We start from the raw sequence: 26706 nt of genomic DNA, 5'->3' as shown, positions 1-26706 counted from the left end.
AAAGAAAGAGGAACTACGTAGTCAGGAAGTAAGCAAAAGAGAGTTGAACCTTTTAAGCAACTACGGATCTAAGACGGCCTCCACCATATCCCGAACAAAAGACCAAAAGTTTAACCGAGATAAGATTTCTAACACTGGCCACATGCGTAAGAACCTAACCAGCTCCGGCATAGTAACTGCCCCCACCCCTGACAATACGACCGAAAATGTCACTACGACTGTAATAAATGCTTCTACTACTGCACCCCAAACAGTTCAGTTAAACCCCTGTATAATAATTTTCCCTCGCCTGCCGTCACAAAAATAAACCTTACCGGGAATGGAATGAACCTTTCAACTATAACCCTCTCCCCAGCTCAGATGAGTGTCTTGTTCAAGGGCCTAAGCTTTTGCCCGGCTACAGGTGGTTTTGATGTATTTCAACTTTTTAAGGACTTAGATAACTTCACCCTAAACATGAGACTTCCAGAATACTTCTACGATCACTCCGCGACGGAAGAAGCCCGCAGACCCCTACGTAGCTATAAGCACTGGACCCCTCCCACACAGCGCGATAGTTGCCTCGACATGTACATCAAAGCTGTCCAATGGCATGTGCGAAAAGCATACCAAACACAAATTTCTTTCCACCACAACATGACTACCAACGAAAAGAAAGCCATAGAGGAACTCGCAAGCTGTCCCGACATAATTAACAAACCTGCCTACAAGGGAGGCGCAATCGTAATCCTTGACAAAACCGACTATGTTAACTAGGCCAATAAGCAACTATCAGTATCAACGTTCTATAAAGCACTACCCAATGATCCCACTCAAGACTATAAGCAAAATGTCAAAAATAAACTTGCTGAGCTTGTTAAAAATAAAACAATAAATAAAACCTTGGCTCGTTCCCTGATCCCCTTAAGCCCAGTAGCCGGTAAATTCTATCTTCTCCCAAAGATTCACAAGGTGAACAACCCAGGGCGCCCCATTGTTTCTGGCATTGGCACTGTTACCAGAAACCTCTCGCGCTATGTGGATAATCTCATTTGCGACATTCCGGCCAGCTTCTCCTCCTTCATTAATAATACCAATGACTTTCTCTCAGACATCTCAAAAATTGAAATTCCTGATAACTGCCTTCTAGTCACCCTCGATGTTGCGTCACTGTATACTAACATCCCCCAGGAAGATGGCGTCGCCGCTGTATCATGAGCAGTCATCGTGAGAAAACCTATCGATTCTTCTGCTCTCCAAACCTTCCTTAGGCTTATTCTTGAACTTAACAATTTTGAGTTCCACGCAGTTCATTATGTGCAAGTCAGCGGAACGTCATTGGGAACTCAAATCGGACCTAACTATGCCAATACCTTTATGGCTCACCTCCAATCAAACTTTCTTGACACCCAAAATTTAAAGCCAATGTACTATAAAAGGTATATTGATGACATATTCATGATCTGGCAACACGGTGAGGCATAGCTCCTCACCTTCATTGAGGCATTTAACCTATCCCATCCTAGTATTTCCCTTGCTCATTCCTATTGGGAACACAGTGTAAACTCTCTGGACGTCACCGTTACTACCTTCGAAGGTCGGCTTCAAACCTAACCGTATAGAAAACCGACAGACCCGCGGCAGTATTTGCACTTCCGAAGTAGCCATGTCAGACACTGCAAGACAGCAATACCTTACAGCCAAGCCCACTGATTTAGGAGAATTTGCTCAAACCAAGCCGACTTTGACTCAAACTGTCGAGAACTCAAGACCGCCCTCCTGAATAAAAAATACCCGGAAAAAGTTATCGACGACGGTATTGTGCGAGCCAACCAATTGGACCGTAACGAAATCTGTAAGAAAAAATCTTCGAATGGGAACCCGCAAACTAACTTAGATTTAACCCACTCATCCTCCGCTCCAAGAGTGTCAGCCGTGCTAAAAAAACGTCACAATATCCTAATGCAAAGTGACCACTTAAAAAGCAAATTCCCCGAACCACCACGCGTTGTCCACCGGCGTAACAAGAATTTAGGTGAATCTTATTAACTCGCGTATCAACCGACCGGCGACTACTTGCTACATGCCCTTCAAAAAACCCCGATGTAAAGTATGCCTACACAAGACCACTACACAGCCAGCCACCAGCACGGCTTCAGACTACTACGTAAATATAAAATGTAACTAACTGTCGTAATGTCGTATATCTAATAGAGTGCACTGTTTGTAGGCAACAATCTATCGGCCAAACTGAAACGCCCTTCCGAATACGGTTGAATAATCACCGCTGTCATGCAAAAAGCTGCCCTTATTTGCCCCTGTCAAGATATGTGAACAGTCCCGGGCATGCATTTGAACATCTTAACCAACGATTTTAGAATCCACCTTCAACACGCACCACGACCGCGAGGTTCGGGAATCTTATCTTATTTATGAGATTGGGTCAGCCACACTTGGAATTATTGAAAGTTACGGAAAACTAACGTGCTTTTCCCTCGATTAAAAATGGCGGCTTCATAATTTTTATAACTATATTCATTATTCCTACCCTCGGGTTTCCCATCAGAATTTGCAGAAACTCTCCTAATACAGAAGCTTTCTTTATTAGCCTAATGCAGCTCAACAATGCCATTTGTCCATGGGAAGGAGGTCTCGTTCCCACCACCACTTAAGAATGTTTAACTCTTTGTGATCTATTCATGTTTAACCTTTTGTGACCCTACCTATTTTCTGTTCAGTTGCGAGCTTCTGTGAAATCCTCTTTTGTGCCCCGTATCTATTCTCTTCATCCGTGGGGGGCACACACATCTTCGCTTCTGTCCAAACCAGTCTCCCCAGCCACTGAATACCTAACGGTATACTCTTCCGTTCAGTTTCCCGCATTCTCTGAACTTGCAGCCCACGCGGCATAAGTTGACCCGTCATGGTGCAACCTTGAACGCTGCTTTGTTAACACGACCCCTTTCTCCTTTTCGCCCCCTTTTTTTTGTTGTAACATATCGTAGCCCGGATGTATGCATACTCTCCATTTACGAAACATTTTCCGCTCCTTCTCACAGTTTTATGCAATCCTATATAAGAAATGTGTTCAAAATGTTTGCGACAGCAAAATCATGTTACTTTACTCTGATGAAGGCGAGTCCCGTTGCCGCTGCGTAAGTAAACCTTTTTTGTTATTGTTCTTGCTGTGCATCCGACTCTTATACTATTTCTGCGCGCTTTGTGAGTTTATCTTTCCATAGATTTATATATAAATATTTATTTTTTTATATATATACAGTCGAACACGGATATATCGAACACGGGTATATCGAATTATTGTCTATATCGAACTCATAAATTATCCCCTTGAAAATTCTGTGTAAAAGTATAGGAATTCGTACGTTTATATCGAACCGTATTTTTCCCGACATCGGGTATATCGAACGCCGCGGGAGCTGGTAGGTGCCCTTCGGCGGTCGCTGCACCCCCAATTGAGGTGAGGAGGATGTAGAGGAATGCGCGGGCATGGCGAAGGTCGGGTACAGGAGGCGACTCTTCGATTGGCTTTTGATGAACATCCGCGTGGGCACCGAGCTTAAGGTCGACCTGCTGGGAGCCATACATATGAGGACAAGCGCTTGGAATGGCGTGAAGGAGGAGACCATGGCCAACTGCTTCTGGAGGGCAGGCTTTGGGACGGCCGAACTTTCCGAAGCTTGCGAAGACGGCGACGACGACGACGAGTGCATGGGCGACACGTTTCGTCAGTTGTCGTCCCTTTTCCCGGCTGCTGTTCAAGCCGGAGTGTCTCCCAACGACTTCGTGAACGCTGATACCAATGTTCAGGCTGTTTCGAGCATCGGTGACGAGGATATTGCAGCTGCGGTCGCAGGAACCCAGGCCGATAGCTCGAGTGGTGAAGATCGTCCGGTCGAGGAGGCGGCTACAGGATCGTACTCCGCGGGAGAAGTGGCCGCTGCATTCAGCTTGATTCGCCGTTGTTGCGGTGACATGGAAAGAACTGGGTTTTCGCACCTGGACGGCCTCGAGAAGAATGAGACCAGCGTCTTAATTTCATTTCCAGGATGAAGAAGCAGGCCAAGATCAGCGTTTCTTTTTTTCACGGAAATAAAGCGTCCTGTTGCGTCGTGAGTGCGGAATTAGCTGTCTTTATTGAATGCGCCCATCGGTAAGTGATGGTTCGCCATAGGTGAAGTCCCAGAGCCCATATTTTTTATATCAAATTTTCATATATCGAACTATTTCGCGATGCCCTTGGAGTTCGATATATCCGTGTTTGACTGTATATATATATATATATATATATATATATATATATATATATATATATATATATATATATATATATATATATATATATATATATATATATATATATATATATATTTATATATCTATTTTTACGGATCCAAAGATGAGGCAGTCGTCTTGAAGGAAAAACACGTGTATTGGAGCGAACTTGTGCTCCCCTAACAACTCAAAGAATACAGAGGCAGAGAAGCGACGGTCAACAAAGTGACGCGTGCAGGCGAGCTCCGGTGATTGGAATGGCGCGGCGTTTGTTCTGCAGGCTTTTATCTTCCGGCGCGACAGTTTCTGGAACCGTCGATTCGCATCCAGAACATTGTAGATCACAGAAGATTTTTCTGGGCTAGCGGCGTTAGGGTGAAACACTCTTCTTATCTGAATGAGATACCCCGTGCGGCATAAAAATAAAGAATGGAACACGCGCTTCGCATTCGACACGGATAACAGAGCCGGGTACGGCCGGGCATTAAAAACAAACAATAAATAATCAAACCCCTACATGGTTCGCGGCATTACCCCCCCCTAAGAGTGCATCGACCCGATGCTAAAATAAAACGACAGTCTGAACAAACAGCAACAACAAAACAACAACAAAAAAGTTCGTCATTTTGCGAAGTACGGTTTGAGGTCAACCACGTGGACGACTTCGGGTCGCGTGCGTCGTCGTGATGTTCCGGAATCACCACTGGGGATCACTTCGTAGGTTAATTGGCCAACACGTCGTAGAATCTAATATGGTCCGAAATACCGTCGCAGAAGCTTCTCACTGAGTCCGCGTCGTCGAATGGGAGTCCAAACCCACACACAATCTCCTAGTTGGTACTCGGCGTCTCGGCGTCGGAGGTTGTAGCGGCCGGCATCCACCAGCTGCTGGTCCGTTATACGAACTCGAGCGAGCTGGCGGGCCTTCTCCGCACGTTGAAGGTATCCTTGGACGTATGCGTTGAGGTCGTCGTCTTGTACATGCGGAAGCCTGGCGGCGAGCATCGTAGTCGGCCATCTTCCATAGACAAGCTCGAACGGTGGCATCTACGTAGTTTCCTGCGTCGCTGTATTATACGCAAACGTGACATACGGGAGGACTTCGTCCCAAGTTTTATGTTCAACGTCGACGTACATTGAGAACATATCCGCGATCGTCTTGTTCAGCCGTTCCATTAGTCCGTTCGTTTGGGGGTGGTACGCCATCGTTCTGCGGTGGTCCGTGTTACTGTAGCGTAGGATTCCTTGCATAAGCTCCGCAGTGAAAGCCCTTCCGCGGTCCGTGATTAGGACTTCCGGGGCTCCATGTCGCAGCACAACTTGGTTCTTGAAGAACTTCGCGACTTCTTGTGCAGAACTAATCGGAAGAGCGGCGGTCTCTGCGTAGCGCGTCATGTAGTCTGTCCCTACGACAATCCACTTGTTCTGTGATCGTGACGTAGGGAACGGGCCTAGAAGGTCCATTCCGATCTGTTGAAATGGCCTCGACGGGACGGCGATTGGTTGCAGTAATCCGGCGGGTCTTGTCGGCGGCGTTTCTCGTCGCTGGCAGTCACGGAAACTCCGAACGTAGTGGGTGACGTCGGATGTAAGTCTGGGTCAGAAGTACTTCGCCTTGATTTTTGCAATAGTGCGAGCTGTTCCGAGATGTCCGGAAGGCGGGTCGTCGTGGCACGCTTCCAAACTTTCGTCACGAAGGTCTGCGGGGTAGACAAGTACATAATTCGTTCTCGTTTCGGGGCTGAAATTCTTCACGAGGACAGAGTTTTTGATGGTGAAGACTGGTAAGTTCCTCTTGAACTCCCTAGGCGCGGCGACGTTGCGTCCTTCGAGGTAGTCGATCATGACGCGCAGGTCGGGGTCGGCACGCTGCTTGGCGACTAGGTCGCTCTCTGTCACGACTCCGAAGAACGCGCTGTCTTCATCGGTGTCTTGTGGTGGTGGGTCGACGGGGGCGCGGGACAGGCCGTCGGCGTCGGAGTGTTTTCTGCCGGATTTGTAGACTATTGCAACGTCGAACTCTTGCAGGCGCAAGCTCTACCGCCAAAGACGGCCAGAGGGGTCCTTCAAATTGGCGAACCAACAAAGCGCATGGTGGTCTGTCACAACCTTGAACGGTCTGCCATACACATATGGGCGAAATTTTTAAATGGCCCATATGATAGCAAGGCACACTTTTTAGGAGGCAGAGTAGTTTTTTTCCTCCTTCTACAGACCACGGCTGGCGTAGGCGATTACATTTTTGCAATCGCTTTGCTTTTGGACGAAAGGGGTGCTATCTTTTGTCAGGCGCATGAGTGGATCTGCAATGCGTGCGAAGTTTGCGACGAAGCGCCGGTAGTATGCGCATAGCCCGAGAAATCTTCGCACGCCCTTCTTGTCTTTTGGTCTTGGGAAGTTCGCTATGGCTGATGTTTTCGCTGGGTCAGGCAGGACTCCCGCGGCGTTGACGACATGTCACAAAAACTGGAGTTCCTCGTAAGCGAAGCGGCACTTTTCTGGCTTCAGCGTTAACCCCGACGAGCGAATAGCTTCGAGTACAGACTCCAACCTTGCAAGGTGTTCATCGAAAATCCGGGTGAATACCACAACGTCGTCAAGGTATACGAGGCAGGTGTGCTACTTCAGGCCAGCTAGCACAGTGTCCATGACCCTTTGAAACGTGGCTGGTGCCGTGCACAGCCCAAACGGCATCACCTTGAACTCGTATAGACCGTCCGGGGTAATAAATGCAGTCTTCTCTCGGTCTCTCTTGTCCACTTCAATTTGCCAGTAGCCGGTCTTCCCATCCATCGATGAGAAGTACTTCGCGTGGCAGAGGCGGTCGAGGGCGTCGTGGATTCGTGCCAGGGGGTACACGTCCTTTTTGGTCATTTTGTTCTGTCGCCCTTTGTCAACGCAGAACCTTAATGTGCCGTCTTCTTCACGAGTACGACCGCCGCAGCCCACGGACTTTTAGATGGCTGTATTATGTCGTCGCTGAGCATGTCGTCTAATTGAGTCCTCATGGCTTCGCGCTCGTGTGCAGACACGCGGTACGGTGACTGTCTCGCGAAGGTCGGGCTCCATCTTCCGTTATTATACGGTGCTTCGCCAGAGGTGTTTGACGTAACTTTGAGTTCGACGAAAAACACTCGCTGTAGCGATAACGCACAGCCAATAACTCGTTCCTTTCTTCTTGCGGTAGCGCCGGATTCACGTCGAAAGGATGCTGGAGCTTGAAGGTATTTTCGTGTGCGCGTTTAAAGTCGGCGACTGCGATTACGTCACTTTCCTGTTGCGTTTCTTCGAGGCACGCAATTGCAGCGCCCGTGTTTAAATGCTGGTACTTCTCGGTGAAATTGGTGACCAAAACAATGCACCGGCGTTGCTTAAACCGTTCAATGCCTCTTGCGACAGACACACCGCGGTCGAGAAGCAACCTTTGGTCACTCTCCACGAAAGCGTCAACATCAGGAGCAGCCCCTTCACAGTAGATGGTGATCATCAAACTTGCGCGGGGTGGCAGGGTGACATGATCATCGGCGATCCTTACAGCTACACGTTGTTCGGGTTTCGGTTCCGGTGTCATGCAGTGATCGGAAGAAAAAGGTATCGACTTGGTCTGCAGATTAAGTATTGAGCCGTTGGCCGTCAAAAAGTCCATTCCGAGAATTACGTCGCGGGAGCAGTTAGGCAAGATGACGAACGCGGCAGGGTACGCCGTGCAGTCTATGGTGACGCGGCATGTGCACGTTCCACTTGGCGTCACGAGGTGTCCTCCCGCATTGCGTATGTGCGGACCGTCTCATCTGGTCATAACTTTCTTCAGCTTAGACGCAAATAGTCCGCTCATTACTGAGTAGTCGGCTCCCGTTTCTACGAGGGCGACTACGTCAAAGCCGTCGATGGACACCTTGACGTCGGATGCCGCCTTCCTCAAGGTCCGGGTTCGTCGGGGCGTCGCATCTCGGCTTGTGCGTGTTGACGGTCGGGCACTGTGCGTCGTCGTTGTCGTCGTCTTCTCAGCGGACGTCTCGGTCAGGTCGGGTACGCGTCGCGCCGTACAGCTGTCGTCGTGTTCGGGAGTCTCGTCAAGGTTAGGTCGGGTCGTCGGGATGAGGGCATGTCGTGAATCACTATCTTCGGCACGTCCTTGCGTCGTCGGAGGGTTTCCGGTTTTTGGACGTAGAGCAACTTCACCTCCAGAAGTTGCTGCTTTTATTTTCCCCCGAGTAGGCTGGGGGACCTTCAACGGGCGAAGTCAGCACTGCTACGGCAGTTCGGCGACTGGTACGGGTAGGGCGATGGCGAACGGTTGAAACGGGCTGGTCCACGGCTTGTGTTGGACAGGTATTGTTCAATCTCAGATGGCCGCTGGCCGGGTCGGGGGCGTGGTGCGGCGACGGAGAAACTACGAAGTCCGAGTCTCTAGTATGGGCAGCGACGGTAGATGTGGTCGGCCTCTCCGCAGTGGTAATACAGCGGGCGATTATCGGGCGTTCTCCACACCTCGGTCTTCCTTGGGGCCTGGTTTCGGGTTACAGGGGGTCGGGCGGGCGACATTGGGCGGCGGCAAGGCGGGGCCTCTTGACGACGTGTTGGAACAGGGTGGGGTCGAAGAACAGCCGCGCAGCAGGTCATAGCCTCTGGCTCGCGTGGTTGCTTCGGATGGCATAGAAGTTTCCATAGCATGCTGTACTTCTTCCGGGATCACGTCAGTCAGGGAAGTGACTTGAGGTTGTGGCGTCGTCGTAGGGAAAAGTTTCAGTAGCTCCTCCCTCACCACTGCATGGATGGTGTCGCGTAGTGAGTCGGAGTTAATAGCGCCGGCACCAATTGTCTCCGTAACCAGCGCATTGATTGGGCGGTCGTACTGCCTTGTTCGGAATTTGGGCGTCTTCTCCATTGCAGCGGCCTCAGACGCGAATTGGGCCACGGTCTTAGGGGGGTTGCGAACAAGGCACGCGAAGAGCTCTTGCTTCACACCTTGCTTAAGAAACCGTAGTTTCTTTTCCTCCGTCATTTCTGGGTCTTCACTGCGGAAAAGTCGCTTCATCCCCTTGACGAAGATCATGACCCCTTCGTTGGGGTGCTGCGTTCAAGTTTCAAGCAATAGTGCCGCGCGTTCTTTTCTGACCACGGTAGTAAAGGTCTTCAGGAACTGTCTTTTGAAGCGAGCCCAGTTGACCAAGGAGCTCTCGTGGTTCTCGAACCATAAGCGAGCTGAATTTTCCAAGTAAAAGAAAACATGCCGGAACATTTCTGCGTCATGTCACCTGTTGAAGAACCCGGCGCGCTCCACTTTTTCCAGCCATTCTTCTGGATCTTCTGCGGGGGCTCCTCGGAAGGATGGCGGTTCCCGTGGCTGCTGCAGGACGATTGGTGATGTTGCTTCTTGCACCATGGTGGTGGTTGCAGCGGTCGTTCTTTTGGGTCCGTCTGGCAGGAGACCAATCTCGGGAGGGAGGCCTTGTAGTGGGGGGCTGGCTCATGTTGGACTGGCTGGGCTGCTTTCAGAGGTTGTAGAGCTCATGAAGGGTGCGTACCGAGCACCATCACCAGATGTCACGGAGCCAAAGATGAGGCAGTCGTCTTGAAGGAAAAAGCACGTTTGTTGGACCGAACTTGTGCTCGCCTAACAACTCAAAGAATACAGATGCGGCGAAGCGGCGGTCAACAAAGTGACGCGTCCAGGCGAGCTCCGGCGATTCGAATGCCGCGGCGTCTGCTCTGCAGGCTTTTATCTTTCGGCGCGAGAGTTTCTGGAACCGTCGATTCGCATCCAGAACATTGTACATCACAGAAGATTATTCTGGGCTAGCGGCGTTAGGGAGAAACACTCTGCTTATCTGAATGAGATAGCCCGTGCGGCAAAAAAATAGAGTGGAACACGCGCTTCGCATGGACACAGATAACAGAGCCGGGTGTGGCCGGACATTAAAAACAAACAATAAATAAACAAACCCGTACATGGTTCGCGGCAATATTTATATATATATATATATATTTATATATATATATGTATATACATATATATATATATATATATATATATATATATATATTTATATATATATATGTATATACATATATATATATATATATATATATATATATATATTTATATATATATATGTATATACATATATATATATATATATATATATATATATATATATATATATATATATAAATTTATATATATATATAAATTTATATATATATATATATATATATATATATATATATATATATATATATATATAAAGAAATTCCGGCAGTCTACAACGCCAAAGAATGCATAGGGGAATGGTTGGACTATTTGTTACCGTTAGTGGTTAGTGATGTTACATTATTATTATTATTATTATTATTTTATTAATTACGTGATAAAGAAAGAAAGAAAAACACGCGCCCAGAGGGGGGACCGAACCCACGCCTTTCGATTAGATCTCGAATGCCTTACCAACTCGGCTATCTGGTCGACTGTGTTCTCCTTCGCTTTCTGGGTTATTTATATTTACTACAACTGTATCCGACGCTTGAGGGCGGTAGCCAGCGGCACTCAGACTACTCGGGGAGAAGGGGACCTTCTTATCTACACCCGGGGCGTGACGTGAACGTCTACAGCCTGTCATAAGCGGGCAACTAGCGGGAAACCTCCTTATGCTACCTTGGCATCAAGGCTGCCAGAACCGAAGCCCTCGCTAAGCTTTCGCACGATAATAGGGTTTAGAAATGAGGGGCTCGTTAGGAAATACAGAAAAAAATGCCGGCAGTCTACAACGCCAAAGAATGGATAGGGGAATGGTTGGACTATTTGTTACCGTTAGTGACGTTACATTATTATTATTATTATTATTATTATTATTATTATTATTATTATATTTTAATAATTACGTGATAAAGAAAGAAAGAAAAACACGCGCCCAGAGTGGGGACCGAACCTACGCCTTTCGATTAGATCTCGAATGCCTTACCAACTCGGCTATCTGGGCGACTGTGTTCTCCTTCGCTTTCTGGGCTATTTATATTTACTACAACTGTATCTGACGCTTGAGGGTGGTAGCCAGCGCCACTCAGACTACACGGGGAGAAGGGGACCTTCTTTTCAACCCCCGGGGCGTGACGCGAACGTCTACAGCCTGTCATAAGCGGGCAACTGGCGGGAAACCCTCTTATGCTACCTTGGCATCAAGGCTGCCAGAACCGAAGCCCTCGCAAAGCTTTTGCTCGATAATAGGGTTTAGAAATCGGGGGCTCGTTAGGAAATACAGAAAGAAATGCCGGCAGTCCACAACGCCAAAGAATGCATAGGGAAATGGTTGGACTATTTGTTACCGTTAGTGACGTTACATTATTAATATTATTCTGAGCTTCTGAGTTGGTTGTGGTGCGCCGACCGCCGAGCTCCAGGGCCATCTTTGTTTCGAAGTTGTCGGCTAACACGACATCTGGGTAACTGTTGGCCCACTTGTCGAATGTGCATGTCACGCCATTGTCGTGCAAACGCCTTAAAACCAAGCATGACTCCTATTCTTCTTTTTGTGTAACTGTTGACGCAGAGTGTTTCAGGCGCCTGTGCGACCCGTCTATGTGGCCAAAGGGCTGCCTCTTCAAGCCGTTCCAAGGCAAGCTCCACCCTGGCATCGTGCACAGCTGTGAAACTTCTGAGAATGACCAGTAAGAATGACACTCTCGACATCTATTATCAAAATGCTCTGGGTCTACGTACTAAGTCCTCCGAATTTCTTAGAAATGTTGTGTGCTCCAAATTTTCTATTATTGTTATTACTGAAACTTGGCTTTGCGATGATATCTCATCTTCCGACTATTTTCCTCCGACCTAAGACATTTTTAGAAGGGACAGAAAGTTAACTGGGCCTAAGCAAAAGGGTGGCGGTGTTCTCATTGCCATCGATCGCTCAGTGCAATGCGTGCGGCGTGTAGACCTCGAGACTGAGGAATCAGTCTGGCTTGAGGTAGGCCTCAAGAGGGGCGAGAAGCTGCTCATCGGTGCATTTTATATAACCCCGAATATTTTACCGGCTGAATATAATCGAAAGCTCACATCTATTGAAAATGTTTCCAATTCACACTCCAACCATCAGCTAATTAAACTTGGGGACTTCAACACCCCAGGTATTCACTGGAACAGTCTTTCATTTCAGCATAAAAACCATTATGCAGCGCAGAAATGCCACATGTTTTTAGATTTTCAATCATTCACCTCCTTGCAGCAGTTCTGCCACATAGAAAACTTCTGTGGTAATGTCCTAGATGTGTGCTTCTCGAACTTGAAAAACGTACAAGTGTGTTCCTGCGAAATATCTCTTGTACGCCCCGACAAGTTTCACCCCCCTCTTATTCTCTCTATCTCTTTCGCTGCCCAGCGTTGCTATGGTGGTGTTGACGATTGTGCAGTCCCGCGATATGCTTTCAAGCGTGGAGATTATGTTGGGCTCTATCACTTTTATTCATCTGCTGAATGGTCTAGTGTTTTTGATGTCAATGATGTTGACGAACAGGTTCGACGTTTTACCGAAATTGTCAGGAGTGGCATGGAAAAGTACATCCCTTGTTATAAGCCTGTTCATTCCAAATTTCTCCACTGGTTCTCTAAAGAACTTCGAAGTTCGCTTAAACTTAAGGACAGCACCCACAAAAAGGCCAAGCGCTCTGGGCTTGACAAGTGGAAAGCGGAGTTTAGTCGGTATCGCTCACTTTGTAAAAGCCTCTACCGGCGTAACCACCAGCTTTATATAGAGTCGTTAGAGGCTTCTGCGTCTCAGAAACCGGCTGACTTCCGGAGGTAAGTACGCGGCCGTTCTAAGGCGTCTAAAGAACACATTAGCCTGCTTAATTCCGATGGGGAACAGGTTGAGGATGTCGCCACGAGCTTTGCTCAGTACTTTCATTCTGTCTTTCAACTGCCAGATGGTCACAGACGAACGCCTATCGTTTAATATTATGTCTAATTTTAGTACACTTATGTTCGATGAAAAACTTGTCAATGATAGCCTTAAACAGATGAAACCGTCATTTTCCTGTTGTGCAGACGGAATTCCAGCAGCCCTCATGAAGGCTTACGGCAACATTTTTGTGCCTGTCTTAACTTCCATTTATAATAACTGTTTGCTTTTCGGCAAATTTCCTCGTGCATGGAAGATTGCTCGAATTTGTCCAATATTTAAGTCTGGTGATAAGTCAGCCGTTACCAACTATCGCCCAATCTCACTCCTTTGTGTCCCCTCAAAACGCTTTGAGTCAGCTCTGCACAACGTTCTTGCTGCCTGGGTCAAGAACGTTGTGATACCAAATCAGCACGGCTTTTTCTCGGGTCGATCGACGGTTACAAATCTTGCAACCGTTATGACTCAGGCTTCGGCTGCAGTTTGTGAAAACGGCCAGTTGGATGTTGTTTATTTTGACCTCAGTAAGGTGTTTGATGTAGTCAAGCATAAATTAATAATTACAAGCTTACTATGTCCGGTGTTGATGCAAGTCTTGTTGCCTTGTTGTCCAACTACCTCCTTGATCGGTGCTTTTAAGTAGATGTAAACTTCAATAGGTCTAGTGTTTACACTGCAACGAGTGGTGTACCACAGGGTTCTGTGCTGGGTCCACAATTGTTTTCTATCTTTATCAATGATGTGTCAACAGTGTTAACAAAATCTTCATTTCTTCTCTATGCTGATGATGTCAAACTATTTAGGCACATTAGCAGTTTTCAGGACTGCTGTGCCTCGCAGAGGGATGTGTCGGAATTATCGGTCTGGTGCAGCAACAACTGTCTAATTTTAAATCCAGCTAAAACAAAGGTTATCACGTACAGCTGGAAAACCCATCGTCTACTGTTTTCCTTCAGTATAGCGGGAGCTAATTTGCAAAGGGTTGAGGAGATTAGGGACCTCGGGGCTCTTTTCGACAGTACCCTCTCTTTTTTTTCTCATATTAGGCTCATCACCCGGCGAGCGCTCCGAAGTCTTGGAAATGTGTGTCGAATTACAAAGGAATTCTCTTCTCCAGATCTATTTCTAATGCTATACAATGCAATATGTATCCCCCAGTTAGAATATGCTTCTGTTGCCTGGAACGGCATCTCCAAATCTAGTAGTGAATTAATAAAACGTGTGCAGAAGAAGTTTTTATCCATATTTAAGCACCGTCATCACAATCACAGTCCGGGTACTGATTCTGACTTACCCATAGTTCCTTCTATTCCTACGTTGACCTGCAGACGTATGCGTGCAGACCTTACATTTCTTCACAAAAGTGTTCATGGTGACCTTTCTTGCGCAGACCTGCTTAACTGTTTAGAGTTTACTGTTCCACAGAGGCCCTCCAGGTCGCATCGCCCTTTCTTGACCGCTGCGCGCCACTCCAATCATTCTCCTGTGCGCAGAATACAAAACTGCTACAACCGCTTCGCTGAACTCCTTGACATCTTTCAAAGCTCCTTTACAATTTACCGTACTGCAATGTTGAACACAGTATGTTAAACATCTATGATATCTCTGTCGTTCGTTTTTCGTTTTTTTATTGCTGAAATTTGGTTTCTCTGTGGTTCTGTTTAACCGATCTAGTTGCCTGTTTTTGAAACTGTTTACGCTTTGAAACTGTTATCATGCTTCGGTTCTGGCAGCCTTGATGCCAAGGTAGCATAAGAGGGTTTCCCACCAGTTGCCCGCTTATGACAGGCTGTAGATGTTCGCGTCACGCCCCTGGGGTTGAAAAGAAGGTGCCCTTCTCCCCGTGTAGTCTGAGTGGCGCTGGCTACCACCCTCAAGCGTCAGATACAGTTGTAGTAAATATAAATAGCCCAGAAAGCGAAGGAGAACACAGTCGCCCAGATAGCCGAGTTGGTAAGGCATTCGAGATCTAATCGAAAGGCGTTGGTTCGGTCCCCACTCTGGGTGCGTGTTTTTCTTTCTTTCTTTATCACGTAATAATTAAAATAATAATAACAATAATAATAATGTAACGTCACTAACGGTAACAGATAGTCCAACCATTCCCCTATGCATTCTTTGGCGTTGTAGACTGCCGGCATTTCTTTCTGTATTTCCTAACGAGCCCCTCATTTCTAAACCCTATATATATGTATATATATATATATATATATATATATATATATATATATATATATATATATATATATATATATATATAAATATATATATATATATAGACATATAAATATATCTATATAACAGTGCAGGGCTTGGCAGCTGAATAGTATATTAAATTAGAGTCACCACGAAAACCATAACAATATTTAATACGACTTTTCGGCTGGAAACCAGCCTTTTTCAAGTGAAGAACATAGGTCGAATACAGGGTATATGTAAGCTCGCAAGGAGCGCTGTGAGCACGTGGGCACATTATTTCAAAAGTGTACGAGAAGGAAATACAGCAAGAAACAAGTGGAAAGAAACGTACTGCACGGCTGGGCGCGCAGGTAATACATTTCAATATACAACGCGGCGAAAAGCAAACGCGAGGCACTTAGGAAGCGTGTTTCCCTCAGCCAACGCCCACCCACACACACCAATATTAAGAAAAGTAAACAAATAAGGAATGGGTACTGGGCATCTTACTCCAAAGGAGCGGAAACAACCTGCCGCATAAGGCGGAAGCGTAGAATCGACAAATATTCATCCAGACACTGGGGAAAGCAAAGTGGCAGAAGGGGACGTTGAATTTCAAGAATGCAGGCGGGATGATTAGCGAGGGGGCCGAGTCCTCAAAGGAAAGTGCCGCCGCTTCGGGAGGAGACCTGATAATAGCCACAAATGGCTTATCCGCGTCCCGCGTCCGGGGCACAAGGCGGACAATGACGACTCCTCGAAGGGCGCCGACGCGGACAAGAGCTGTGCGTGAGCCACCCAAGAAGTGCGCAGGCTGTGCGAGGATTTTGAGAAATGACACACAAGTCAGGAACTAAACAAAGAAAACCGCACACAGAACAAAGCAGTTGAACGAGCCCCCGGCTCATGACATGAAGTGCATAGATACAGCAAATTGTTAGCTTACATTTGATATTTTTTCAAGTAACAAGGGTTTGCACATCATGAAAAAAGCAAAAAAAGATGTAGCGCACGTACGAGAACAAATCTCCAATGATCTAAAAAAAAACACCTCGTAGCTAGTCATCACTGGCAGTATAAATTCGCACACAGCATTCTTTAAACAAACTGCCAAATGAAAGAATACAAAGAATACACGTGTACAAATCGTAGAACATGGGGAACCATAGCAGTGAACAAAAATAGCTTACAAAGTGACATTTCGGGCAAAAGAGCAATGAAGCATACGCAGAAATTAAGTTATTCACAACACTAGACAGAATAGTGCTTGGAAAGTGTAATGACGGGATACAGCAAGATTTCGTGCAGGAGAAGCAGTAAAGCTAACGGAAAAGTAACCCGCTGACAACGACGAACCATCCAACGGTTGAGAAGTGGTAACGTGCGATACGTGCCGCTGCAAGGTCTAGGTTTGAAGGCACGACAGCCTTCCCTCAGACTCATTGATACCTTTTGTGAAGGTGTTATATTTGTGGATGAGATAAGCTTCGCAGGCTTCCCCGTCGAAATGGGTGAGACCGAATCTCACAGGAAAGGAACAGAGGGCACTAGAAATCCTTAGCACCCGCTCTGACATCATTATAAAGCCCGCGGACAAGGGAGGAGCCATTGTTGTCATGAACCAAACGGAATATAACACTGAAGCGCAAAGGCAATTAGGTGACACGTCTTTCTACCAGCCCCTTGCGGCCGATCCGACATTAGAATACAAAGAACGAGTCCGCAGTACCATAATTGAACTTAGGGATGAAAAAGTGATAGACAAAAAACTGCGCGAGCTCTTATTCCATTGCACTGCACGCCAGGACGTTTTTACCTCCTTCCCAAAATTCACAAATTCAACAATCCGGGCAGGCCCATAGTCTCTGGCTTAGGAACCGTGACCGAGAACATTTCTAGCTATGTCGACAACATTATAAGGGAAATTCCGCCCACATTCAATTCGTACATAAAGGATACTACTCATTTGCTAAGTGAAATAAAAGACCTCACGATACCGAATGGCTCCTGCCTTGTAACATTAGATGTAGCCCCTTTGTATACGAACATACCTCACGCCAGTGGAATAGAATCCGTCATAAGAGCCTACGAAAATTCACAAGAGGACAAACCTATTGACAGCAACGCTTTGGCCCAACTGCTAACTTTAATACTTGAATTAAACAATTTTGAATTCAATAACCAGCACTACGTCCAAATAAGTGACACATCTATGGGGACAAAAATAGGCCCAAATTATGCAAACATATTCATGGGAACCCTTGAGACACAGTTCTTGGAGAACTTCCCTTTAAAACCACTGTTTTACAAGCGGTACATCGAACACATTTTCTTAGTTTGGTCTCATGGTGAGGGAGCCCTGAAACAATTCATATCCGATTTCAACAGTGCTCACAGTGATATCTCATTCTCACATGGGTATTCAACCTCTACAATAAATTTCCTTTATGTGCAGATGACAACTAATTGGACGCAGACTGGATACTTCTGTGTACAGAAAACCCACCGACCGACACCAATATTTGAACTTTCATAGCAGCCATGTGAGACACTGCAAAATGGCCATTCCATACAGCCAAGCCCTACGCTTCCGCAGAATTTGCTCTAACCAAAATGACTTCGCTTCTAATTGTGATCAGCTCCGCATTGACCTCGCACGACAAAAATACCCACTACCACTCATTGAAGATTCAATCAGGAAGGAATCAGAACAGCAGCGTTCTAGCCTTATAGTGGCAATAAAAGCTCCGCTTCGAGGTCACAAACCAATCTGATTCTGACATATTCGGCATCTGGCCCAAACGTCAATGAAATTTTAAGAAGACGCCACAACATCTTGCTCCAGAGTGAAAGAATGAAGCAGGTCATTCCAGACCCACCACGCGTGGTGTATCGCCGGGCAAGAAACATCAGAGGCATTGTAACATCATCTCGAACAGGAGAAACTAAATTCACAGGTTCCACACCATGTGGAAAACCCCGGTGCAAATTGTGTCTAATGATGACACCAACAACAAGCGCTCAGATCAGGGAATCTGACTTTTGCATGCAGATCAGGGGCAATTTCAATTGTGACACTGCAAATATAGTTTACCACCTAGAATGTGGTGATTGTGGTGCGCAATATATTGGACAGACTGAAAATTCTTTTAGAACTCGCATCAATAATCACAGGTCCGATGCAAAAACAAAACCTTATTTCCCCCTTTCAAAACATATCAACTCTTTGAAACACCCGTTCGATCAATTTAAGGCCACAGTGCTCCAATCAGGATTTAAAACCCATTTCGACAGGGAAGCCTGCGAATCTTATCCGATCCACAAATATAACCCTCACAAAAGGTATCAATGAGACTCAGGGAAGGCTGTCATGCCTTCAAACCTAGACCTTGTAGCGGCACGTATCCCACGTTACCACTTCTCAACCCTTGGATGGTTCATCGTTGTCAGCGGGTTACTTTTCCGTATGCTTTAATGCTTCTCCTGCACGAAATCTTGCTGTATCCCATCATTACACTTTCCAAGCACTATTCGGTCTAGTGTTGTGAATAACTTATTTTCTCCGTATGCTTCATTGCTGTTTTGCCCGAAATGTCACTTTGCAAGCTATTTTTGTTCACTGCTATGGTTCCCCATGTTCTACGATTTGTACACGTGTATTCTTTGTATTCGTTTGTTTGTCAGTTTGTTAAAAGAATGCTGTGTGCGAATTTATACGGCCATTGATGACTAGCTACGAAGTGTTTCTTTTTTTTTAGATCATTGGAGATTGGTTCTCGTACGTGCGCCACATCTTTCTTTTACTTTTTTAACAATGTGCAAACCCTTGTTACTTGCAAAAATATCAAATGTAAGCTAAAAATTTGTTGTATCTATCCACTTCATGTCATGAGCCGGGGGCTCGTTCAACTGCTTTTTTCTGTGTGCTGTTTTCTTTGTTTATTTCCTGCCTTGTGTGTCATTTCTCAAAATCCTCGCACAGCCTGCGCTCTTCTTGGGTGGCTGACGCACAGCTCTGTCCGCGTCGGCGCCCTTCGAGGAGTCATCATTGTCCGCCTTGTGGCCGGGACGCGAGCCGAGGATAAGCCATTTGTGGCTATGATCTGGTCTCCTCCCGAAGCGGCGGCACTTTCCTTTGAGGACGCGGCCCCCTCGCTAATCCTCCCGCCTGCATTCTTGAAATTCAACGTCGCCTTCTGCCACTTTGTGTTCTCCAGTGTCTGGATGACTAATTGTCGATTCTACGCTTCCGCCTTATGCGGCAGGTTGTTTCCGCTCCTTTGGAGAAAGATGCCCAGTACCCCTTCCTTATTTGTTTACTTTTCTAATATTGCTGTCCGTGGGTGGGCGGTTGCTGAGGAAAACAGGCTTCCTAAGTTCCTCGCTTTTGCTTTTCGCCGCGTTGTATATTAGGATGTATTACCAGCGCGCCCAGTCGTGCAGTACGTTTCTTTCAACTTGTTTCTTGCTGTATTTCCTTCTTGTACACTTTTGAAATAATGTGCCCACGTGCTCACAGCGCTCCTTGCGAGCCTACATATACCCTGTATTCTACCTATGTTCTTCACTCGAAAAAGGCTGGTTTCCAGCCGAAACGTCGTATTAAATATTGTTATGTTTTTCGTGGTGACTCTAATTTAATATATATATATACATATATATGTATATATATATCAATATATATGAAAAGTCGAATACACAACACAAGAACAATAACAGAGAAGATTTACTTCTGTACCGGCTACAGCACTTGCCTTCATTAGAATTCAGCTACATGATTTTGCTGTTACAAACATTTGGAACACATTTCTTATATAGATTTGCTGAAACCTCTGAGAAGGAGCGAAACATGTTTCAGAAACAGAGCGTATGGATGCAGTCGGGATATACCTATGTTGCATGGCGGAGTGCAACCTTGGCATGGGCCGGGGTGGCATGGCCCGCAAGTTCAGACAGTACGGAAGACTGGACAATGGCGGTTTCAAAAGGAAGGGAGAATTATGCAATAAGACATTCAGCGGGTGGCGAGACACATTCGGACGGATCAATACAAGCATCCACCAAGATTGTGTTTTGGGTGTGCCCCTCGCGGAAGGGAAGAATAGATACAGTGCACAAAAGAGGATTGCGCCGGAACTACCAACTCAGCCCTTCCTCTGGCCTACAGTCTATTCGTCCATCCTTCAGTCTGTGTCCTTCTTCCGTGTATTCTTGCGCCTAGTGAAGATGAATGGAAACCAGGTCGCCCAGTTATCTGTTTTGCTGCACGTTGCTCCCTTTGGATTCAGTACTACATCAGCGTTACTTACCTATCAAGGCTCAAACACTGACACCGATGCCCTCTCTCGCACCTCTCTGGCGGAATTCCAACAGAATGGTGGTTCAACGTAGGCTATCGTCTGTGCACGCAGGGTGATTGACATGTAACTTCCCCCTGCAACAGGGCATGTGTGTCTTTTCTATCATTACTTCCCCTGCCGCAATGGTGCCTACATCCTAACCTTGATCACGGCGATGGCAGGAAACACATTTCACTCCATGGGATGGAATATATACCATCGTAACCACGTGTGCGATGGTAGACAATGGTTGCACCTGATGCAACGTACAAGAGTCGAAAGGTGCCAACTTTTTACGCTACCCTAGTCCCCTTACGCTGCTGGTTTCAACCTTTACCCCGAGCTCTGTTAGTGCTATTACTGAAGGCAATGTACGGCTCCGCCCGCAAGTATACCCGCAGTTGTCAGGCCTGTGAGCCCCACAAGCTACCCCATCTGCAGCCTGCAGCAATGAAATCGGCCTACCATACCTTGCTGGCCAATTTCATTTGTGTCGGAATATACCTTTAGGGACTCTGGTATTGGAGGCCTACTGGGAATAGGGGGATTTTCATTGCTGTAGACCACCTTAAGCGTTACACGGAAACCTCCCCGCTTCCCAGCACTACGGCACCCAAAGTTGGCCTGTTCCTCGCTCCCATTTTCATCCTATGGCATGGTTCCTCAAGTAGCATCTCAGAGAAACACGACAACCCTTTCTCTTCAACGCTTTGGAAGCTCTCCTCTCTGTATGCAACATCACCGACGAGTACATCCTACTACCCGCAGACAAAGGGATACACCTAACAGTTCAATCACACGCTTTGTGACATGCTTGCCATGTACATAGTATCAGACGACTCGAACTTTAAGGTGCCATGATTTGAAGCAGAACAAAAACACACGGACGAAGAGCAGTGTAGACGAGACAGGCGCCAGACGAGTAGACGAGTAGCGCCTGCCTCATCTACACTGTTCTTCGTCCGTGGGTTTTTGTTGCGCTTCAAATCATCAACGCATCTATTCACCAACTAGCCCAGCAAGAAGTTCACAACTTGAAGATGACGCTTCTTTTAGATGAAGAGCATCTCTTGCTCGGGGCTATGTCCGTCGGCGTCCGTCCGCACCTCTCCCCATATCCCTACCAGCTGCGCGATAACGCCGCTCTCCTACTCTCCCTCTCTCCACGCCAGCTGTGCGATAGCGCGTGCGCTGCTACTCCTTTCTTCCTACCTTCAGCAGCTCTACGATAGCGCGCGCGCTGCTCCTTCTCTCCTCCTCTCCGCGCGCTACTCCCTCAGTTGCGGCTTGTACGATGAACTGAAAGGGGGCCAACAATTCTGTCAGTAAACTGGCTGGCACACCTTCAACCAGCGCCAGCCAGCTCACTCACAGAACCGCGAGCACCTCTGAAGACAAGGCTGCGCAGAGGAGAGCTCGAGATGCAGAACGCAAACGTTGACACCGAGCAGCGGATCCAGATGGCATTTGGCCGCGCGACGCCGCTTCGAAACGTCGACGTCGTGCAAGGGATGCCACAATACGAGAAAATGAAGCCATTTCGAAACGCCAGCGTCGAGCAGCGGATCCCACACGGCGAGAAAGCGAGGCCGCTTCGGCACGTCAACGTCGCCAAGCGGATCCGGATGCCGGTCGTCAACATGCTTTGCATCACCACATATTTCCCTTCGGGTAGATGATGTAATTTTTTTATACTTTTGCGTACAATACCGATAGGCGAACCACTCGTGAGTTTTGCCTCTTGTTTCTTCACTACGGACGCGAGCCCTTCTGCACCTTGGACACCATACTCCCATAGAGCATCACTGCTTTCGAAAACAAACTGTCTCCAAGCTAGCGCGACACCCGGGACAATGTCTCCAATTATTATCTCGCTTCTTCTCGTCAAGTGAACAAAGCCGCCAAAATTATCAACACGACCTAATTGAGTCTCCGCTTTCTTTTTCCATGTGATCTCTCGTTTGGCTACGGCTCCTACTTACAACGCCTTGTCTGGCATCTGAAGTCGCAATACATATCACTGCCCGTTCCGCATCATAGAGTGAGCATTTTGTATATTTTGTTTTCCCACCCTACAAACCGATCCTTAACCTATGTTTGCGTACGAGCACTTAATTCCGTCGGGTGCGGGTTACCCAGGAGGTGCTATGGAACAAGTTAATAAAGCCGTGCAACGGCACCACTGAATTGACGCAAAGCTGCACCGAAAAAATGTCAAAACAACTGCCGCTGAAGCAGGCGACAAAGTCGTACCGCAGACGCTGCCACCGGAGAGCAGGCACTCCCGCGGAGGGAACGCCGGGTGCGTTCGAAGCGCCATTTCTAGTGTTCTTCGTGAGTAAAGGCCTCCGCCCTTCCTTCCTGCCTCCCCGGCCGCCGCCTCCGACGCTTTAAGAATATATTCTACCACACGCCACGGAAGAACCGTTTGCTGGTAGAGATAGAAAGCTGTGCTTTAAAAAGAATTATCCTAAATATATCTTCCTATATTACGGTGTACTTTGGCAAGGCAAAAAATTGATTCAAATTCTCTTTATTGCCATTCAGTAACGAAGCTATCGAATACAGGAGCAGTAGTTTATTAACCAGCGTTAGAATAAACACTGAGACCTTACCCCAGATTGAGACAACATGTATTGCAGAAGTGCGAAAGTTTAACAGAAACAAAAAAACGTGCCATCATTTTCGGATACATGCTTCGAAGCGGCAATACTTTTATGCTGCAAGTAACCTTTACGAAGAGCAACTTACGTACCTTCCATTCAATTTTTTGGTAAGAATGGGCGACAATTTATTGCTTTCAATATAAGATCACAAGCCTTTTGTAAAATGTTCGGTATGCACTCCGGCTTAAAATTCCATTGAGTGTCTTTGAGTCTCTAATTACTGAACATAACAACTGCTCAGTTGTTTTTTAAAAAGTGCTCAATAAATCCCGACTGGTTGTTGGAACAACACACGCGTTCTCCCAGTTGCACTGTAGCGGCTGAGTTGTATTATATATATATTCCGTGTTTGTATATGTGCTAGTTTTTATTATCTTACAAGGTAAATATTTATATTGTCACGTAGATATTTATCAAGCAGTGACCCCTGCTTGCGATGTGAGTGATCGCCGTGCAGTGTTCAATCCCCAGCGAGTGTTACGTTCCCTCTCCTTGCCAGCCAGGTGTTCGAAGGCGACGACGCAAGTGTGTGGGTCCACCGCTCGCGGGCCAGAACGATTCAGCCTTCTTTGCTGATACTCGCCGTGGTGGTTGTACCCTTCGGTGTAGCGCTACGCCTAATAAATAGGTACATCGCCATCCTTCTGCTGTCTACACCTCCGTCTACTAAGACGCAACACTGGTGGAGGAGCCGGGTTTTCGGATGCCTGGATCCCTGTCCGGCTCTAGCCAAGAAATGCGGTGTCTCATCAACACGGAGGTCCATCGGAACGGTCGGGGCAAGCTCGGTGTCTCTCCTGAATTACCGCGCCTTTCCAACGTCCGCACCCGTAAGGCCTCGCAAGCTCCCATTATGGGCGCAACACAGGTGGTAATTCACCAGCCTCGCAAACCCAATAAATTCCACGGGGATGCCTTCGAGGACGTGGGAGACTGGGTTGCTCACTTCGAGCGTGTTGCCACTTTTAATCAGTGGGATGATGCGCTAAAACTACGGCAGGTATACTGCTCGTTGGATGACGGCACTCGTATTTGGTACGAGAACCATGAGGCTACATTCACGACGTGAACCGACTTCCGCCAGGAGCTTCAAGAAGCCTTTTCCTACCCGGGACGTCCTGAGCGCGCGCTGCGGTTGCTGGAGTCGAGAACCAACAAACCCAACGAAAGTGTCACCATGTTTGCCGAGCACATGGCACGTCTTTTTCGCCGCGGTGATCCTGCCATGTCAGACGCGAAGAAACTTCGCTACCTTATGCATGGCGTCAAGGAGCAGCGTTTTGCCGGCCTTGTCCGAAACCCGCCACGCACTGTGCAAGAGTTCATCAGGGAGGCCACGGCTATCGAACGGGCTGTGCAGGAGCCATGTCGTCAGCATTCTCGGCGGTCCGCCAACGCTCACGGAACCGTTGCCAGCCTGGCGAGCGATGACAGCTCTTTGCGGGAACTGATCAGGTTGGTCTTGCGCAAACACCTAGGTGGGCTTTAATTTGCGACTCCACAGACGACACCCTCCGTGGCCAGGATTGTGCGTGAGGAGCTGCGGCAAGCATTCTCGGCTCCCGACCCACCCGTGCAAGAGAGCCCCGCAAGCTGCGCAGCAGCCATGTGTCAGCCCTATCAAACCTTCCGACTGTCCCTTTTCGTCAGCTACCCCCGCCTGTGCAGTCGTTGCCCACTTCGCAGGCGAAATCCTCACGAACCCGGGTTCCCAAAACGGTTTTATGGCTCACAGCTGACTGGCAACCCCTGTGATATCACTGCGGTGAGCCTGGCCACGTCTACAGACGGCGTCCCTACCGTGAGATCGGACTACGTGGCTACTCTCCGGCTGCTCCTCCTCCCTGTCTTGGCCAGCGGCCGACCAAAATCGCCGACTACCTCTCCGCACGCAACACCACGTCCCCTACTCGTCGATCTCGCTCACCTTCTCCGGCACCGCAACTCCCACCGACCCGTCGCGCCCCTCGAGACGACCCCGACCTCCTGTTTTCCAGCCCCTGGCAGGGAAACTAGACGAAGCGACCTCGGGAGGCAAGGTTTGTGATTGCAGAAGCTCGAAAGACCTCCCACCGCCGCCGACATCAACCAATCGTTTCGCCGCGACCACTAGACGAGAACGAAGCGCCCATAGAGTATTGCCGCTTTGTAAGCACATGACGACGACGACCCTTAATGCTGACGAAGGCGCTAATGCTGAGCTCAGCGTTACTATCGACGGGCATGAGGTGACCGCTTTGCTGGACACCGGAGCAGACTATTCTATCTTGAGCCAGCCATTTGCCGAGCGGTTGCGCAAGGTAAAGACTCCGTGGGACGGGCCTCAGTTTCGGTCCACCGGAGGCGACCTGATGACACCAGTCAATAAATGCACGGCTAGGATTCGTCTAGGAGGCACTGACTTTGTTGGAACTTTCGTCCTTCTACCTCGGTGCTGCAAAGACGTATTCTTCGGCAAGGATTTCTTGCGGGCATATGACACCGTTATAGACATAGGCGAGGGCAGGGTGAGCCTATCGACGCACCTGCCTCCAGTACAGCCTGCCGAGAACCGACGCCTACAGCTGCGTATCGCCGCTGAGGACGTAACTGTGCCGCCGCAATCCTGCGCGTTTGTCGCAGTAGAGTGCGACGATCCTTGCACTGCCGATGGCTTTGCCGAGCTGCACACATCGCTCTTCCTCGACCACGGCCTTGCCATGACGAGAGTCCTGCTGCACCTGTCCTGTGGCCGTGGAAATCACCTGCACAGCAATTTCGCCAATGAACGGCAGCACATCCTGAAAGAGACTACTGCAGCCTTCTTCGAAGCTGTCGACAACACAAAAGGCTATTTTGTGCTTCAAACTAGTGCCACCGCAACAGCCGGCACTAAACTCGCAATAGACGTCAGCACCAACCTGTCATCGGAAAAACGCTCATCGACCTACTGAAACCATATGCGGACTGATTTTTCTCCACGTCCTGTGTCCGTCAGACGCATCTGACAAAGCACAGAATAATTACCGAAGAAACTACGAGGCCCATCTGTCAGAACCCTTACCGTGTGGCCCTCAAGGAGCGCGATGCAATACGACGGCAAGTACAGCAAATGCTGCAAGACGACGTCATCGCACCGTCGAATAGGCCCTGGGCGTCGTCCGTCATTTTAGCGAAAACGAAAGATGGGACGTTGCGGTTTTGTGTGGACTACTGCAAAATAAACGAGGTTACAGAAAAAGATGTCTACCCGTTGCCTCGCATTGACGACTCCCTTGACAGACTACGACACGCACGTTATTTTTTGTCTATCGACCTTAAAAGCGGTATTGGCAGATGGAGGTCGATGAACGGGACCGCGAGAAAACCGCTTTTGTG

At 47.8% G+C, this 26706-nt stretch overlaps 1 pseudogene; it reads left to right on the top strand.

Moving 5' to 3' along the window:
• Window positions 1-26706, top strand: part of LOC144143262 (uncharacterized) — a 167484-nt pseudogene that overhangs the window by 62542 nt on the left and 78236 nt on the right.

The sequence above is a fragment of the Haemaphysalis longicornis genome, unplaced genomic scaffold (genome assembly GCF_048455015.1).
Source record: "Haemaphysalis longicornis isolate Haplotype H1 unplaced genomic scaffold, Haemaphysalis longicornis Haplotype H1 scaffold_6, whole genome shotgun sequence".
Taxonomy (NCBI): domain Eukaryota; kingdom Metazoa; phylum Arthropoda; class Arachnida; order Ixodida; family Ixodidae; genus Haemaphysalis; species Haemaphysalis longicornis.
This window is presented reverse-complemented; position numbering and strand designations above follow the sequence as displayed.